At 40.9% G+C, this 20694-nt stretch overlaps 1 pseudogene; it reads right to left on the reverse strand.

The window, feature by feature from the left end:
• Positions 1 to 665: 665 nt before the first annotated feature.
• LOC147461859 (uncharacterized) lies at positions 666 to 1201 on the reverse strand (annotated as a pseudogene).
• Positions 1202 to 20694: the final 19493 nt, after the last annotated feature.

Below are 20694 nucleotides of genomic sequence, written 5' to 3' on the forward strand. Positions count from 1 at the left end.
CGATAATGCCACAAAAGAATCTTGTAGTAGTTGTCTTCATTGTGAACAGAGGAGTAAGCTTCAACAGCAACCATGGTATGGACTAGTATATAGAGGCAACCAATCCTGGACAAACCACGGAGTATGCATAGCCGTTAGGGAGTTCATGTCACACAATACAATAGCTGTGGCAAAACTCTATGGTAGTGTCGGCTAAAGTTATTTTGATAACTGAGATGAGGGTTTTGGTGATTCCTGGAACATAATAAACATGATTGATGGCAAGAACCTTCCCATCTGAAAGATGAATATAATCAGTGCCCACACCAAGGGATTACTTGATCCCATTGTTTCCAAACCAGACATCAAAACCACTCAAGGTGAGATTCAAATGACAAGTGGCCCTTGTATCAAGAATCCATGTAGACGACGGTTGATTGGTTGGGTTATGCTCAACCATGAAGGTGAGAAAATAATCTTCAAGAGAGGACTTAGACGAATAGGCTGAGTTATAGGATTCATGCTCATCATCAGAAGGATTCTTGGATTTTGAAGAAAAATTTGCATGTCTTCCTCTGTAAGGCTTTTCCCCTTTTCTTGGAGTATGCCAACAATCACGTATGTGGTGACCAAAGTGGGCACAATTTTTGCAAAAGGGTCAGTTTCTTGTGAGATGGAAATTTGGATTAGGACGATATCATGGAGCATTTGTAGGTGCTCACCTCATAAAAGGATTTATTATGAAGTTTATAACGAGTTCTAGGATTAGCATAAAGGGAAAGGGATTGGGACGAGGATGATGATTCACCTATCCCGAATGAGATCTTGCGGCACCAAGAGAAGTATCACCGGTACTGTTGCAGGTAAGTCAAATCCCAAGAGATATACATTATCCATTTCAAGATGCTAGGTTTGCAAGTATTTTTCAACATCCTGGTCATCGTTCATAGTCTGATTCACTAAGATTTTTTGATTGGGTAGACACATCAGTATGTTGATATGTGTCTCTTAATTGAACCTAGATGGCATTTGTTGTGGTAAGCATTCTCACAGCTTGCTTCTGAGTATCGTCCATATGCAAGAGAAACTCTAAGTGGGTAGAGGAGTCTTTCTCCTTCCAATCCCATACAACATTATCATTTTTTGTAATGGTTGCTTCTGGACATGCAAATGTACCATTGACTATATTCAGTAGGTCGAGTTTCTGAAGGACGATTTCCATCGTCATATTCCATGGCTAAAAGTTCTTGTCGGTTAGTTTGTCTATTTTATATGTACATGTTGTTGCTTGTGCCATCAAGACTGATTGTCCAAACCAGTGGCTTGTGGTTGGCAAAGACCGCTAGTGTGTCAAGGGGCGCTAGGTTAGATCCCTACTACCAAGTCGATATCATGTAGAAATCAGAGACGCAAATACAAATAAATGAGCAAAATGATACACACACACAGAGCACATACATAGGCAATTAGTTATGTTGCTTCATTTCTTTGTGTTTGATTTATACAACTACAGTTCGTGACCTTTCAGCTCACATTGCTTTTTTTGGTTATATGTAAATATTATTATTAACTAATAGCCTATAGTGGTATTATTCAATTCTTCAAGGGCCACTTTAGTTGTTGGTTTTCAGGAGCCCAGTATCAAAGGGGATATGAGCTAATGAAGAAGAGGTGACTATGATCTAGTCAAGAACAATGAAGCACAAGTCCATCCTTTTTGGGTGATATGGCCCTATGTATGCTTCATTAAAAGAATGGCTCATGAGAATGTCAACATTTTCCCAAGTATAAAGAATCTTATTTTTGAAGCTTTTGAAGAATATTTTCTACTTGCTGAGTGGGGATGGGCTTGGGATTGGGAATTCATTGAAGGTCTCTGACCCCGATCAAAAAGAACACCATTGTACCTTGAAATGAACATAATGGAAAAAGTTACTATTTTTAGCAGTTTTCCAAATCCTGTTAGTGCCATGATGTCTAGAATGTTTTAAAGCTTCGAAATGTGAATTAAAATAATTTTTGAAAAAAAAATCCAAAAATAGTAAGTTTTTGGTCACCCGACCCGTCCAGTTTTGATCGTCTCGAAAAACTGCACCCGTACCCCAAATTTGAAAAAAATGCATTTTCGGACCCCGAGGGCTGCTAAATATGGCAGGTACTAGGGCCAGTACGTCTCAGTTAGAGCTTCGTATAGCAATTTTCGGCATCAAAATCCGACTCGTATGACCCGTTTTAGCCTAGAACCAAATTTCCTAAAAATTGCCCGGGGAGGTACCGGAGCCCGGGACTATGTGGGAACAGGTTCCAGCCCACTCCAGACCAGCTTTAGCAGCTAGGGGGCGCCCTCTTGCCTTGTGGGAGTCCTGGGGAAGCTACCAAGCCAGTAACTTAGTCTCAGAACCAGTTAACCAAGCCAACCTGACACTTGGTGGGTAGGGAACTGGACTTGCCATGCTTAACTGGAGAAGCTCCCAGATGCATTTAGCAACCCAAGTCGATTTTCAGCCTGTAGGAGCCTATTTAAAGGCCAGTGCACACACACACACACACACACACATATGATCACACACATACACAGTGCATATACACACACCTACACACACTTGGAAGGTGCTGCCGGTACACACACCTGTTGAAGGAGAAGCAAGGAGGGAGGTGCTGCCAAATTCTCGCCTCAAGAATCTCGATTAGATCAGAGAATCGAGAAGATTATCAGCCCTTAATCACGGTAACCACGATTTAATTAATGCCATCTGTAAATTCTTTTCTCTACCATCTAAATTCATCGTCTATTATGCTTATTCCTAGTCGTAATTCTCTATAACTACTCTCTAAATTATCCTTAATCATATTCTATTATGTAATCATTATTCCATATCTGAATTATCAGCCATTCATCACTTTCGATTAATGATTAGTGCATGATTATTAGAATTTTCTCTCTCTAGGTAGTATAGTAACTCAGCGGTAAACTGGTAGCTGTGTAGATTGAAGAAAATCACTCATTAACATTGTAGCTTAATTAAATTCATATGTCTTATGCATTAAGATGTAATTAAGGAGAAATTAATCTGTCATTAAGTCTCTAAGAATTGACCTTCCTCACACATATGCATAAGAAAAATCTGCATCATCTATTTGCTAGGAAAGAGATCAATCATACTTAATTCATCTCTCTGGTAATTCCATTAGTGAAATCCTAATTATTCTTAATCACGGTAAGCCGAATAATTATCTTAGAGCCAGTTCCCATAGAATTATGTGCCATCCTTAATGATTGCTATATGAAAAATCTAGACCTCTCATATAGGAGGGATTAATTAATGTCGCTAATCTATCCATTGGATTGTTATGACGCTTGCAAACCTTAGCTCTTTCTCCAAGCTAATTATTTAAAGTAGTGAGAAATGGCCCCGGTTAAGAGAACTCGCTTCGGTGGTGCCCACGACCGCGAGGCGGGAACGAGCAATGTCAATGGGAAGGGGAAGGCTCCCATGGCGGGAACGAGCAATGTCAATGGGAAGGGGAAGGCTCCCATGGAGGAACAAATACAGGCCATCTCACGGGCCATCGATGAAGAAATGGAAGAGGTAGGTCATATTTTCATTTAAGTCGTTTAAATTAACATTGCATACGTTAGTTAGGAATACACATATCCCCAAACATGTTGGAGAAATCTGACGGAAACCTCGGCATTGAATTCATTGTACATTAAGTTCTAAAGTAGGAAGGTAATGCTTGATGGGTATGTTGTTTGAAAGAGGAAAGACTGTCTGCTAGGGAAAATTTAGCTCGGCATGTTCATTTTATTTCATTTTATTTCCAATGTTGAATCAGTCCTGACCCCCCTACTGATCACAGGGGGCAGAGTTCTTCGTTAAGGGCTCTTGAATCCACTACTTGCTTTTATGCTGTGGATACCCACGACTTGCTTTCTATGCGGTGGGAACCCACGTCTTGCTTTCTATGCGGTGGGAGTGTCCATGACGTGCTTTCTATGTGGTCGACATACCTAGTTGTATGGGCAGTTAGGCGACAACGGGAGGAGTGAACTCTCGCTGGAGGGGGGATGTTGTACCTCTAAAACATTGGAATTCTTATGAATAAGTTTGAGTAGAATTTTTACTAGATTTCTGTCTTGGTGTTGTTTGCAATACTAGTTGAAGGGCTGTCTTAATGAACAATGTGATTCGGAATTAAACAAGGAATATCTATGTTGAACAACCTTGTGGTAGTAATTAGGTCACACAAGGAAGTGTGAGTGTGGGGGTGGAAAGTGGGGGCTTGGCTCAGGTTGCCAATGCCTACGAAATGGGTGGTCCCAATTGGTCGGGAACTCTCTGTCCCCATAGTGCTTACTCGATATTAGTAATGCTCATTGCCCCTAGAGAGACGAATTCTCGAGAGTACATGCCTCTGAAACATGGGGAAAAAGGCACTCGGGTTTTCTCTCCTCTTGGAAGGTGGGTGTTGGGATCGCTAGATAGTTTAAGTACGCCTCCCTTGCGAGGTGGAGCTAGATCTCACTCCTAGTAGGCTCGCACGCGATTCACTTTGTGATGAAAGATCGTCCGCTAGTCGAACCCTGAACCATTTTGTTTGCTTCCGCAATAGATCTAGTGGCCACTAGGTTCACCATCAAATCCATTGGTCAATACGGCGGGGTGGGGACCTCACACCTGGTATCAGAGCCTAGGTTTAGGCTGGGAAATAAAGTCGTATTGTTTGAACATTTAAAAAGAACTGAAAGTATGTAGGTAGCTGATCCAAATTCCTTGCATTGGTGTTGCAGGAAGACCCCGTGCTAGAATATCAGAGGTTCGAAGTGTTTGAGCTTATTTATGAGCAAGCTCGAAGATCCCCTGTTTACCAGTTCAGGCGAGATGTTATGGAGATACTGTTGAAGGCTTATACGCCACACTCCACTCGCATTGATAAAGGATGGGAACTTGATTGGACATTTCCAGGAGGGGTTTACTATCAACGCTTGAAAGCTAGGATGCCTGGCTACCGACTTGAAGAAGATACGTTGGGGAGAAGAGTTGAGAGTAATAGAGATATTCTACTTGGTGCCTACACGATTGGACCAGACTGTTTTAGACAACTCCAATCAAACCATCAACGACTGGCTCTTGGAGAAGGTCACCAATGTGATCCCAGCAAACAGAGTCAAAACCTTTGGATTACTGAAAGCGGAACTCCGGCCCGATATCTTAGTTTATTATCCACTCAAGAATGAGTATAGAAACTATTACACGAATGAAGTAGTGCATCATGTCAATACCATCTCCTAGGCGTATTTTATATGCAATCCATAAAGCCATGTAATAAGCTGATCATCAGTTATCCTAAACCTTGAAGGGTTCGATTGTAATAAAATTTCATCAATAAAGCGCTTGTTGTCTCTGAATCTCTGTCTCTTGATAAAGTGGAATTTTGAATTTTATTAAAGTCTCGTGTCTATTTTGAAATCCAAGTAATGTATCAAGAATTCGTATAATCCATGTAGGTACCGCCTGTTGCTCTGTACTCGGCAGCGCAAGAGAAGAAGCTCCTCCTTAAGCAAGCCCAACCTCCGATCTTTAAGGGCGAGGGGGCAAATGTGGAGAGAGATGCGGAAGTATGGATGGAAGCCATGGACGACTACTTTGAAGCTGCACGGACCCAACCCGTAAATCAGACCATGCTTGCGATGTTCCCCTTGATTGGCGATGCCAAGATATGGTGGAAGCAACATTGCAAGGACATGGATATTAAGGGATCTTCCTAGTCCTAGGAAGACATTAAAGCTGCGATAATGGGGTGTTATTTACCGCCTGCCTATAGAACCTTGAGGATGAATGAATTCTTTTCACTTCGGCAGCTGAATTCATCTGTCGAAGAATACTATGCAAAGTTTGTCACTCTTCGGAGATATGCTCCTAAGATGACCTTGGAAAAATAGGTGGCAAGGTTCTGCCAAGGACTAATCGATCCCCTGAATACTCAATTGGAAGCTCTTAGACCGTCAACACTACAGGATGCCTTGTTGAGAGCCAAACCTCTAGCTCTCGAAGTACAAAAGGCTAATCAGAACAGGAGGAATCATTGGGCAAAGAGGGCAAGGACCACTACTTGGGATAACAGACCAGCCAACCAAGCATATAACCAGCGCCCTATTGTGGCTACCACCACAACCATGGAATTCCCAAATGTCCGATGCTATGGCTGCGGCGAGCAAGGACATTACAGATCCAATTGCCCCAGGAACATTCAGGAAACCAACGCCAATGACATACCCTTGAATACCCGTGGGCGTGGCCAAGAAAATGGAAGAGGAGTACGAGGAAGGATGAACAGAGGCCGAGGGCGTGGAGCTACCGCTAGAGTAAATGCCGCAGTGGTACAACCAACTGTGGGTGACGAAGCAGTGGAGAGAGAAACCCTACATGCTGCAATTGACGATCCCAATGGTTGCGAGCAATACGCAGTCATTCATACGCCAGGATCTCTCAGAGGTGAACAAGTTAACTTCCTTATAGATTGTGGTAGTACTCTTTTATTTCTTTCACCCAGATGCATGAGGAAGCTAAAGCTAGATAAGTATCCAACAAGCAAGCTAGTTGTAGAGTTAGCAAACGGCAAGGAAGTAGTATCTCAACATTCTGCAGGCAAAATTGACTTTGATTTAGGGGGACACCCAACTTCTGCCCAATTTCGAACCTTACCCTTAGGATTCTTTGATGGGATACTAGGGATGGACTGGTTAAAGCAAAATAGGGCCCACATATATTGTGCACAAGGGAATTTTACCTTTACAGATAACTTGGGTAATGAAGCCTTAATCCAGGGGGAAAATGGGAGACCTAAGGCTACTCTAGTTAAGGCTAGCAGACTTTTGAAGGGACTAAGGAAGGGTCAGCAAATTTATGCAGTAAAACTCAACAAGGTGGACCAATCAGATACCTCACTTTGACCAAACTGGTTGAGGGAGTATGATGATGTATTCCCTGAAGACCTTACGAATCTTCCACCACATAGAGAGGTAGATCATGAGATTGAGACTATCCCTGGATGTGAACCTATCTCAAAAAGACCTTATAAAATGTCACTTCCAGAAGCCATCGAACTCAAGGAAAAACTTAGACAACTCATTGAGCAAGGATTCATTCGACCCAGTACTTCTCCTTGGGGTGCACTTGTTCTTTTTCAGAAGAAGAAGGATGGAACCTTAAGGTTATGCATAGACTATCGTGGACTGAACCAGGTAACTGTCAAAAACAAGTATCCAATTCCAAGGATTGACGAACTCTTGGACAGACTCCACGGTGCCAAAATATTTACAAAGATAGATCTAAGGTCAGGATATTACCAAATTAGGATCAAGGAATCAGATATTCCAAAGATAGATTTCAATACTAGGTACGGGCACTACGAGTTCACAGTAATGTCTTTTGGTCTAACAAACGCTCCTGCAAGCTTCAATTGACTTATGCAGGATATTTTCAGACCTTACTTGGATGATTTTGTCTTGGTTTTCTTTGATGACATTATGATCTACTCTAAGAACGAGGCAGATCACGAAGAACATGTTCGCAAAGTACTTGATCTTCTTTGGGAACACCAACTTTATGCTAAGGAGAGCAAGTGCACTTTTTGCTCACCAAAGGTCAACTATCTTGGATTTGTCATATCGGCCGAAGGGATTTCAGTGGACCCAGACAAAGTCAAGGATATCGTTGATTGGCCTCAACCATCCACTGTCAGTGAAGTAAGAGGATTTCTTGGAATAATGGGATGGTACAGGATTTTTGTCAAGGACTATGCATGTATTGCTGCACCTTTGACGTAACTCCTAAAGAAAGGAATGAGGATCGAATGGAAGACCGAGCACGAGCCTAGCTTTGCTAAGCTAAAAGAATTCTTGGTCTCAGCTCCTATTTTAAAGCTTCCAGATTTCAGTAAGGAATTTGAAGTAGCCATCGACGCTAGCAAATTCGCTCTAGGCGGAGTTCTTACTCAAGAAGGAAGACCAGTGGCGTACACTTCACGAAAGCTGAGGGATCATGAAAAGAATTATCCTACTCATGATTTGGAACTTTTAGCAGTTATTCATGCGCTAAAGTTATGGAGACATTATCTTCTCGGACGCAAGTTTCAGCTGGTTACAGACCACAAGAGCTTAAAATGGATTTTTACTCTACCTATTCTCAATATGCGACAACGATGATGGATAGAGCTATTACAGGAATATGACCTTGACATAAAGTATAGACGAGGGAAGGAAAATGCAATTGCAGATGGTCTTAGCCAAAAATCCTTTCTCGGAGCTATCTCTATTCCAAATAACCCTATCTGGGATAGAATCAAAGAAGCATCCTTGGTAGATCCAGAGTACCAACGTATAGTATCACTGGTTCAGCAAAATAAGATGCCTGAAGCTAAATATTACTCTCTTATGGGAGGATGTCTTTACTACAAACATAGACTCTGTGTACCCAGAGACCCAGCTCTAAAGAAGGCTATTCTATATGAAGCACATGATAGCCCTACATCCGGACATCTAGGCTATGCTAAGACTCTTCATGCTGTTAGGAGGAGTTATTTTGGTCTAGAATGAAAGGGGACATACTTCGCCATGTGAGGCAATGTCTTTCTTGTCAGCGGATAAAGGCCGAAAGAATCAAGTTAACAGGGCAACTTCAACCTCTTGACATACCCCAGATGAAATTGCAATGCATCAGTATGGATTTTGTTACAGGATTTCCTTCCACAGGAGGTTATGATTCTGTTTTCGTGGTTGTTGATATGCTCACAAAAGTGGCTCATCTAATACCCGTAAAGACAACCTTTACTGCTTCAGATGTTAGCCGGGTATTCATCAAGGAGATTTTTAGGCTACATGGTCTACCCAAGCGTATCGTCAGTGATAGAGATGCCAAGTTTACATCAAAATTTTGGACTTCTCTTTTCCAATCTATTGGGTCACAATTAGCCTTCAGTACAGCGTATCATCTGTAGAAATATTGGCAAAATGAAAGAGTTAATCAAGTCATCGAGGACATTCTCAGAGCCTATTGTTCACAAGAGCCAAAGAAGTGGTTACAATATCTACCTTTGGTGGAGTATGCTTATAATTCTTCCGAACACAGAAGCATTGGAATGTCACCTTTCAAAGCTCTTTATGGACAGGACTGCTTAGCACCACTGAACTTCTCAGATCCAACCATTAGGGTAGAAGCATCTAGGAAGATGTTAGAAGATATGAAAGCACAAACTAGAGCTATTCGCCAGGATATTCAGGCCGCTCAGGATAGACAAAAGCACTATGCAGATAAGAACCGTTCGGAAAGAACTTTCAAAGAAGGAGATAAAGTTTTTCTGCGAGTCCGACCAAAGAAAAGCAAATTATCACTAGGCAGATATAAGAAGCTCAGCCCAAGGTACTGTGGACCATTCGAGATCGTTAAGGTTGTGAGTGACCAAGCCTACAAGCTAAAGTTACCTGCAAACTTGAAGGTTCATGATGTGTTCCACGTCAGCTTACTCAAACCCTATATTCCTAACCCTGATCAATTCTTGGACTCAGACCAGATAGTCATGCCACCACAAGGAGTTCTTGAGCTCCAGCCTAACTACGTATTGAAAACAAGGGAAAGGAAGTTACGCAACAGAACTATCACGGAGCATCTAGTAAAGTGGAAGGATTACCCTGAAGAAGATGCAACTTGGGAGGACGAACCAACGCTCATAAAGGATTACCCAAATACATTCTTGAGTTGAGGACATCTCAAAATTTTCACGTTGCAGAGGTTGTAAGGTCTCTGACCCCGATCAAAAAGAACACCATTGTACCTTGACATGAACATAATAGAAAAAGTTACTATTTTTAGCAGTTTTCCAAATTCTGTCAGTGCCATGATGTCTTGAATGTTTTAAAGCTTCGAAATGTGAATTAAAATAATTTCTGTAAAAAAAATCCAAAAATAGTAAGTTTTTGGTCACCCGACCCGTCCAGTTTTGATCGTCTCGAAAAACTGCACTCGTACCCCAAATTTGAAAAAAATGCATTTTCAGACCCCGAGGGCTGCTAAATATGGCAGGTACTCGGGCTAGTACGTCTTAGTTAGAGCTTCGTATAGCAATTTTCGGCATCAAAATCCGACTCGTATGACCCGTATTAGCCTAGAACCAAATTTCCTAAAAATTGCCCGGGGAGGTACCGGAGCCCGGGACTGTGTGGGAACAGGTTCCAGCCCACTCCAGACCAGCTTTAGCAGCTAGGGGGCGCCCTCTTGCCTTGTGGGAGTTCTGGGGAAGCTGCCAAGCCAGTAACTTAGTCTCAGAACCAGTTAACCAAGCCAACCTGACACTTGGTGGGTAGGGAACTGGACTTGCCATGCTTAACTGGAGAAGCTCCCAGATGCATTTAGCAACCCAAGTCGATTTTCAGCCTGTAGGAGCCTATTTAAAGGCCAGTTCACACACACACACACACATATGATCACACACATACACAGTGCATATACACACACCTACACACACTGGGAAGGTGCTGCCGGTACACACACCTGTTGAAGGAGAAGCAAGGAGGGAGGTGTTGCCGAATTCTCGCCTCAAGAATCTCAATTAGATCAGAGAATCGAGAAGATTATCAGCCCTTAATCACGGTAACCACGATTTAATTAATGCCATCTGTAAATTCTTTTCTCTACCATATAAATTCCTCGTCTATTATGCTTATTCCTAGTCGTAATTCTCTATAACTACTCTCTAAATTCTCCTTAATCATATTCTATTATGTAATCATTATTCCATAGCTGAATTATCAGTCATTCATCACTGTCGATTAATGATTAGTGCATGATTATTAGAATTTTCTCTCTCTAGGTAGTATAGTAACTAAGCGGTAAACTGGTAGCTGTGTAGATTGAAGAAAATCACTCTTTCTAAAACTCATTAACATTGTAGCTTAATTAAATTCATCTCTCTTATGCATTAAGATGTAATTAAGGAGAAATTAATATGTCATTAAGTCTCTAAGAATTGACCTTCCTCACACATATGCATAAGAAAAATCTGCATCATCTATTTGCTAGGAAAGAGATCAATCATACTTAATTCATCTCTCTGGTAATTCCATTAGTGAAATCCTAATTATTCTTAATCACGGTAAGCCGAATATTTATCTTAGAGCCAGTTCCCATAGAATTATGTGCCATCCTTAATGATTGCTATATGAAAAATCTAGACCTCTCATATAGGAGGGATTAATTAATGTCGCTAATCTATCCATTGGATTGTTATGACGCTTGCAAACCTTAGCTCTTTCTCCAAGATAATTATTTAAAGTAGTGAGAAATGGCCCCGGTTAAGAGAACTCGCTTCGGTGGTGCCCACGACCGCAAGGCGGGAACGAGCAATGTCAACGGGAAGGGGAAAGCTCCCATGGAGGAACAAATACCGGCCATCTCACGGGCCATCGATGAAGAAATGGAAGAGGTAGGTCATATTTTCATTTAAGTCGTTTAAATTAACATTGCATACGTTAGTTAGGAATACACATATCCCCAAACATGTTGGAGAAATCTGACGGAAACCTCGGCATTGAATTCATTGTACATTAAGTTCTAAAGTAGAAAGGTAATGCTTAACGGGTATGTTGTTTGAAAGAGGAAAGACTGTCTGCTAGGGAAAATTTAGCTCGGCATGTTTATTTTATTTCCAATGTTGAATCAGTCCTGACCCCCCTACTGATCACAGGGGGCAGAGTTCCTCGTTAAGGGCTCTTGAATCCACGACTTGCTTTTGATGCGGTGGATACCCATGACTTGCTTTCTATGCGGTGGGAACCGACGTCTTGCTTTCTATGCGGTGGGAGTGTCCATGACGTGCTTTCTATGCGGTGGACATACCTAGTTGTATGGGCAGCTAGGCGACAACGGGAGGAGTGAACTTTCGCTGGAGGGGGATGTTGTACCTCCAGAACATTGGAATTGTTATGAATAAGTTTGAGTAGAATTTTTACTAGATTTGTGTCTTGGTGTTGTTTGCAATACTGGTTGAAGGACTGTCTTAACGAACAATGTGATTCAGAATTAAACAAGGAATATCTATGTTGAACAACCTTGTGGTAGTAATTAGGTCACACAAGGAAGTGTGAGTGTGGGGGTGGAAAGTGGGGGCTTGACTCAGGAAACAAATTAAGTTCAAGAAACAAATTTAAAAGGCATGTTGAGCTTGTTCCTATTCAAATGGCACGACTACGAGTGCTATGTAGGTATATTCTAGAGGGTTAACCTCAAGAAATTTTGTACCATAGAGAAAACTCTTATATTGTTTGAAAAAAACTATTGTGTGATGTGCTTACTCTCTCTCTCTCTCTCTCTCTCTCTCTCAGTCTCCTCCTCCTCTCTCTATTAGTCTTTATCTCTCACCAAAGGCAGAGTGGAACAAACCAACCAATAGGTCAATTTGGAACGCTAGGGTGTATGTGTGTGTGTGTATACACACACACACACGTGCGCATGCGCGCACACACACATATGAGAGATGGGTCAGATTATAAGAGCTTCTATATAAATGGTTGCTTGAGAGATATTGGAAAAGATCTCTAGTATTAACACATAAATTTGTGTTCTTTGTTCCAAAAAGATAACAAGTGAAAGGGTCACGGTGGCTTTCTAAAACAAAAAGAAAGTGATAAAATCATTAGGTTGAGTTTGATTAAAAATATAAAATGAATCATTGTTCAAGAATGTTTCGTTTATTAAGCGACCGAAATCCTCCTCACAAAGAAGGAAACCAGAAATACTAGCAAAAATTTTGAAATTTGTAAGATTTTTGAGCTAAGTTCTCACATATTTCATCGATTTTTCTTCCCTTTGCCGAGGTGAAAGAAACTCATTTATACATGTGTGTATATATAAATAGAGATAAATATAAATTTATTATGTATATATGTGTATACATATGTATAATATTTACTAGAGTTATGCATGGTGAACCTTCAGTTTAGCATTTCAAAAGAATAGAATGCAAGAGAAGTCAAATCATGTGAGGACATGAAATGAAAGGTGAAATAAAAAGATCATTTGATATTTTAAAACCAAAATAACAAAGTCTTTTTTTTTTTTAAATGGAAAAACTCACAATTGTGTGTGGACTATATTTAGCAGCCCAAAAAATTACAAGGTTTTGTCATGCTCATGTAAAGCCATGACAAATCCAGGGATCAAAATTACAACGACTATCAGGGCAACTACCTCTACCACCTTGCCTCCACATCCCGATCATAATTATAATGGCTATTAGGGCAGCCACTCCTAGCGATGGCCAAGGTTTTCCCCCGTCCAAGGTATTCCGTCTGCTGATAACAAGGCACAAGTAGTCCTAGACCAATCCTCCGAGTGATGCTTGCGCCCGAGTGCCCATATTAGCACTTTGCTTTCCTGTATAATTTCTGCGAAGCTTGCCACCTCAAATCCTCCTTCAAAAACCCAACGGTTCCTTGTTTGCCATACATTATGAAAGAAGAAGTATCTGAAAATCTGAGTCCTGACGAGGAGTGCAGGACTACCTGAGTACAGGGAGGGAACATTTAAAGTAAGTCTTAATCATCACCGAAACCATTGAAAGTATGCGTAACTCAACTCTCCTCTAAGGCTTCTTTTATAAATCCAAAAATGAACTATATGTTTGATTTTCTTTTTTTTTTTTTTATTTGAAGTTATTTTTGGCATGCTCACAAGGGATTCAAGAGCGCATTCATAAGACATTGATCCCATGATGTGAAGTATTAACTCATTAAAAATTTTCTTGAGATTTTGATTTGTGAAAGAGTCCTTTCATTTAAGAACCTCATAAAGTCAATTAGATTAAATTGTTTAATTATTTTTTATGGAATATCCAATACATATACTCACTACTGTGAGTTTGACAAATTTTTTAAAATTATTTTCTATGCTTATTAGACCAACCTTTTCTTATGGAAGCATTAAAATATGTCAATGGGCCCCTTTAATTTATTGTATTTATTTTACTTCCTTTGTTTTAGGATGCCAACGAGAGCCAATCTTTGTTGTTTAAGTGGACCCTTTGGAACATATAAAGCATTTGTGAGTATGTGTGTATAATGTGCCGCCCTACTCAACAACACAATCTTATAATAAAACACAACAAAAATGACATTTTATTGTATGCACTCATGAAAACCTACTCTCCATAACTCTTATCCTTCTTTAACTTCAGCAAGCCTTTGTGATTCCTTAGCTTGCTCAAACTTTAAGTACTCCTTGTGCTCAATGCACATAGAGAATTAGCACAATTGATTGTGTGTGTGTGTGTGTGTGTGTGAGAGAGAGACAGAGAGAGAGAGAGAGAGAGATACTACTGATGCAAACATCAAGAATACATCTTATCCTTTGTAACATGCAGTGTTTGGGAAAAAATCATATTTCCAAACATACAAAATTCCTTTCCTTGATTTTGTTAAGAGGAAATTTCAAAAAATCAGGGTGTTTTTTTTGGGTTTTTACACTAGTTTTGTCTATTTTGGGAAGACATTTTTTCCTTTTCCCCTTGCCCTCAGCCGGCATTTTTGAAATTGAAAACGACACGATATTAAGGTGAAACACATTTTTCCCAAACTGTGTTAACGTGTGAAAGAGGAAGTGGTATGATTTTATTTTAGTTTTTGGCCTTACTCACAATTGTGAGTGGAGAGAAAATTATATTAACTTGAAAAGAATACAATAGCCCTCAAGCACAACATGTACCTTGAGGTATAATTCCATGGAGACATGAACCCAAACCCAACTAAAACCAAAACATGCTACAAGAAGCTTAGGCAGCTCAGTGCATGATGCCACTCTTTATCTCTACCTATCGTCCCTCTTTTAGCTCCTACAATATGGATGAGCTCTGTGTTGAGACGCACAATATCATCAAATTGGGCCACAACAAGTTTAGCCTCAAACACCTGAAGGTTCCTAGATTTCCAATCTGATTAAGGTAACAAAATCTAGTGATTTGGATACACACCTTTGTAGAATTTAATGGCCAATCCCCGCGAGTCAGGCACTCGCTAAACAGATGTACGGGGTCCTCAAAAGCGGCCATGCAACTAGAGCAAGTGTCAGTGTGGATCCCTCTACCGTGAACCTTAATCCCAGTTGGAATGGCTCCCCACAACACTTTCCAAGGGAGTGGTATGAATCTTATAGAGATCATGTCAATGTAATTGTTGAAACATGGCGTCCTTGAAGAAGACTCGCCTTGAAAAAGACCCCTTCGCATTTTTGAATTTTGTACCCCTTTCTCAGTAATGGAAGAGTTCATTCTCAAGTCAAGGAATGTGAAAGGTATCAAGACCCGACAGAAGAGATCCCTGTTATGGGAGGAGGTTAAGAGAAGTAATGATATACACTGTTGAGAAATCTTGGGGGACCACCTAGATGCCTCTAGCAAAAGAAGGCAAGCTATGGGGAGAAAACTAATCTTCTATGGAGAAAGATCGGATGGGTTCAGTGGAATTCTTACAATCGTGGATAGGGACAAGGAGCCTAAGGTGGTCTTCAATCATCCTTCAGGGAGTCTAGGAATTAAAATCAAGTGGCCTGACCAACCATTCACCATTGTCAACATATGTTGTTTGTGTACAACGAAGGATAGAGCAAAGTTATGGGAGCACCTGAAAGACCTCCCTGTTTCAGGGGAATGGATCCTCATTGGAGACTTCAATATGGTGGACAAGAGTAAGGATAGAATGTTGGGGTAAAGGCATTACGCCCTTTGCCCGGGCCGAAAGTTCGGTGTCCAACCGCCCACCCACCATGTGTACATGCCCTTATTCTTCCTATACATATGAATAAGGATCTTCTCACTTACAGTTTTGAGAGGTTGCTCCACCCACACATGGTCTCGTGCTTTTTCCCTTATCCATATGCACCACACCACGTATGCACGCACGCATCCATGCACATTGTGCACTCACAAGTGGTATCAGAGCTTTGGCGATGTGCATGCGACGCCGGCTTCTCGATGAGACTGAAGCGGCAGAGCTCGACGGAGGTGGATATAGCTAAATGGAATTAGATATCAGCTTAGGCATGCATATTCAGCTTATATAGAGCTTGTGTAGCAAGCCATTGCTCAATTTTGCAGAGAAAGAGCAGAAACAAGAATTGTTGCAGCTCGTTTTTATTGTTTTTGGCTCCCAAAACAGTGTTTTTTGCATATCTCCGCCACACAGAGTCAGATGGATATGATCCAAGAGTCTACATTGGAGTTTTGGCACATTCCAAATGAAATTGATGTCCATTTTCTGAAATTATGATCAAAATTACAGCAGGTATAACATCAACAAGTTTATGCTGCATTTTTGGGCCAAAAACGGATGTTTTTGGCATATCTCTCACACTCGGGCTCGGATGTATGTGATGCAAGAGTCTACCCTAGGGTTTTGGCACGTTCAAAAATTGCTAGTCATATCACAATTTTGAAATTTTGAGTGCTGAAGTTTTTGCAGCATCCTGTCAACAATCTCGACACATCGAGGTTTTGCAGTTTGATTCCTACATTGTAGAGAGTGATATGGTTTGCATCTTTGGCTCTGTTGTGTGGAACATTGTGGTGCTATTTTAGAGAGAATTCACCTTGCTTTTGGGTATACAAGTGATGCTTTGGGATGTGAGTTATAGATCTTTACACATTGGATGTGATTTCATGCGCATTGTATGACTGTGTGGGACATTGAGAGAGCAGTTTTTTGCACGGCTTGTGCAATTTCATGCTATGTATGCATTTGTGGATACAACTTGATCTTGGCATAGCTTACAGGTAGTAGGCTCATAGATTTACATACGTTTTTTGATAGGTATATGTCCATAGAGCCACTCGTTCAGGAGTGAGCCAGTTTGCCAGGCTTTTGGCAGCGTATGTAGACCATTTTGTGGATGTATTTACTGAGACACTGAGTGTCCATCTTTATGTGATTTGGTGAGATTTTGAGTTTTTGCTCAGCTTTCAGGGAAAAATCTGGTGAATTTTTTCCAGATTTCTGCCATGGTTTATACGTATTTGCAGTTAACTCTTTGATGGTTTAGTGGTCGAGTTGACTCTCACTCTGGCAGTTATCTATAATTTCTTGGCTTGTGGTTTGTGTTGAGTTTTGGCTTATATTTTAAAGGAAACTCTGTTCTTTTTTCCCCGTCTTCTTGCCATAAAAGCTTGTAGTGTTATGCCATCTTGTACAATGGCCGATATATTCCCACTTTGATAGTGATCCAGTATTACTCTCACTTTGTGACAGTTTTTGTCAGCTTGGACATAGGTTGGTGTTTTTGTACCCACTCTTGCAAGAGTGAGGATTAGTGTATGCTTGTGTGGCTACAGACTGTGCCAGTCACAGGTTTGACAGGATTTTTGCAGACTTTTGCATGTATTTTCTCTTGTGGGATGCGTTTTGAGCTAGTTTGCTCTACTTGCGTGTATGGTTATGCACTTTACACTCGGTTGAGCAGTTTGTCCCAGTTTATGCTTGCAGATAGCAGATTATTTAGTCGTTTTATGCATATGCGGGTATCAATTTTGATGCATTTGATCATGTTTTTGAGCATTGTGTAGTGGTCAAGTTATCTCCCACTTTTGTTGCCATTTTGACATTCACTTATGGCAGCAGATATGTGTGCCAGTGAGAGACAACGGTCTCGTTCTTGCCGATACGTACGATGTTGGCATTGTGGTCACACAAGGCACATTAGGCGCCATTGTTTCAGACGTATGAGACAACAATGGATATGTATGTGAGATGCAGATATGGCTTTGATACATGTTAGAGAGGCAGTTCCAATGACAGTCTATGCCAATGAAGAAGATTTCATGCTTGCTTTGAGTGTACCTTTTGCAAATTTGTATATAGATAGCACACTTTCTCCAGAGTGGTTACTAGATAGCAATGCTGCTTTCCACATCACACCATGTCGTGAGTGGTTTAGCACATTTTCTAGTGGGAGACTTAAGTGTGTGTACTTGACTGATGGTTCGGCGTTTAACATAGAGGGTGCCAGGAATGTTTGTTTGTCTTTGCCCAGTGGTGCATCATACATGCTACGACATGTGTGCTACGTTCCTTAGTTGAGATAGAGCTTGATCTCAGTGCGACAATTACACATTGTGGAAAAAATGTGGTTTGGATAGTCTATGTGGTCTCTCTCTCTCTCTCTCTCTCTCTCTCTCTCTCTCTCTCTCTCTCTCTCTCTCTCTCTCTCTCTCTCTCTCTCTCTCTCTCTCTCTCTCTCTCTCTCTCTCACACACACACACACACACACACACACACACGCGCGCGCGCGCGCGCACGCACACACACACACATTAGGAAATTTCAGAGGTCATTTGGAGGGCCATATGAAGAGAGAGAAAAATAGAGCGCGTCCAATGAGCATGAAGGCTACGTTAAGTAGGAAAGTACGTGGAAAGACTCAAAAAATAGGAAAATAGCATAAAACTTTCACGAAACTAGGATTGTAGCATAGTAATTTCCTTCCTTTTACCGAGCTTTTAGGTGCTTGCGTGTGGTCCCACTTCTGATATTCTCTTATGGTCATTAACGTACTGGAGGGTGACCATTAAGCCCGCACAAGATATTGGAATTCTAAAACACTTTCCCTCCATTAGAATGCTTTCAAAGTGAATCTCCCTCCACTAAAGCTTTTCTCTGAGAGTTATGGCGTCCACGTCTTCTCGCCCAAGAGCCTCCAGGTGTTTATTGTCTCTCACACCAACAACCAACCACGGCACTTTGCCTAGAAGGCCAAGTAGTAGCATATCCTCAATTACAATACCAGCTTCAATAAGTGCAGAGAACCAATGGGTTGGACAAAGGATAAACAAAGGTTCATGGGTCCTCATGCAACCAAGAAGACCCAAGAGGTCTAGTGGTATCAACGTTTACCGCTCAGCATGGAAGGCCAGGGTGTTGGATTTCAAAGTTGAAATCGGCAAAAGATCTGTAAAGGAAGTTCTTGTTCAGCATGTGTTTACCCATCCAGAGGTGATAGCAAACGGTGGAAATGTATCAGATATACATCAACCACGTTGCAATTGTAAGTACTCGACATGTGAACTTACTGATACTCTCATTATAACTTTTCTTATATATTTTGCAATGTTTCTCCCGCTTGTTATGAGTAATGTCTCCACTCTTCACAGCTCAATTACATTAGATTTGTCATTTGTACTTATTGATACTCTTAGTTTAACTCTTCTTATATATATTGCAGATGTTTATCCCTCTTCTTATGAGCAATGGGAACCTGTGGAGTGCATAATAGGCCTCTTCCATGTTGTACATGCCCACATTGGTTCTCTACAGTACTCGGAGAGGAGCAGCAAAAGACTGGCTGATGAGGGAATCTTTTTTTATGACCACTTTTACCAACTCAGCTTAGGGAATAAGAATGGCATGTTGGTGAAAGTGCCTCTACCAACCGATTGGAACACTGTGGACTGGCCAGTTCCCGAGGAAACAATGGTGGAGGCAATGCGAAGTAAGCTCTACAAGGATATACAAAGGTCTCTACGTAGCTCTATTCCTACCAAACTGGTTAGAATTGCAAACTTTTGTCCTGTTGCACTCTTCATAGAGCTGTTTCATAGCTACAACATCAGAGTTACAAAAACTATGTTCATGTGCAAGTCATTTCAGCAGTCATCCTGTGACAAACTTCTTGACAAAGGATGGTATGCAAAGGAAGAGATTGGTTTACGGTGCGAGGTCGCGCTTGATACTCTAGTTGTCAAGTACATGATTGCAAGCCATTCACTGTTACTCTCATTTTGGTATATGCGATCACAAATGCTAAACGGTAAGTACATTCCTATGGACCAGGTTTCTGCAGGTTTGGAAGATAATCCTACTGTGGATGTGGAAGTGATTGATAAAGAGCATGGCCTACTATTGGTGGTTACAATAAGGGAGCTATGCAGTCTTCAGCATTTGCGAAATGACATCATTGAAGAGTCAATGGACAAGGACCTATCAGATTTTTCCTTTTTCTTAGCTGGCCGTAAGGTGATGCGGCGAAGGGAAAAAGATATTTTGTGCAAAGAGTTGGATGGTCGGGTTGAAGTAGTGTCAATGTAACAGATATTCTTGTGAACCCAAATGTATACAAATGACTTTCAAGACATGAAGTTTATTGATCTCATTTTTCAATTGTGCCCTGTGAAAAAGTGTGCTTGAAATACATTTCTTTACCACGTCAAATCTCTCTCTCTCTCTCTCTCTCTCTCTCTCTCTCTATATATATATATATATATATATATATATATATATATATATATATATATGTTAGACAAGACAAAGACATGATAGAAGAATCATCTTAATTCATTAGAAAGTACAAACTCGTCCGTGAACAATGGACTGAGATACAATTTTTGTAAGTATGGAATCAGAATGTCTTCAAGGTAAAAATCGAAGGAATGCCACTCGAAAGAAGGTGGTGAGATAGTTGTTCCCGGCGGATTTAGTTCTCCCTTTTCAGGAGTATCATCAATTAGTAGTGTATTAGTTGCATCAAAGGGTACACCGATTTGGCTAAACGGTTTATACAAAAGAGGTAATCCTGGTTTTTTAGGGTGGTAGTGGCCCTCAACGGTAACGCATTTTCTTTGATCATACAAAAAGGCAAAATCTGACGTGTGAGCTTGGCATACACTGCAAACTATTGCAAC

This window comes from Adiantum capillus-veneris, chromosome 3 (assembly GCF_014529385.1).
Source record: "Adiantum capillus-veneris isolate H3 chromosome 3, ASM1452938v2, whole genome shotgun sequence".
Lineage (NCBI taxonomy): Eukaryota > Viridiplantae > Streptophyta > Polypodiopsida > Polypodiales > Pteridaceae > Adiantum > Adiantum capillus-veneris.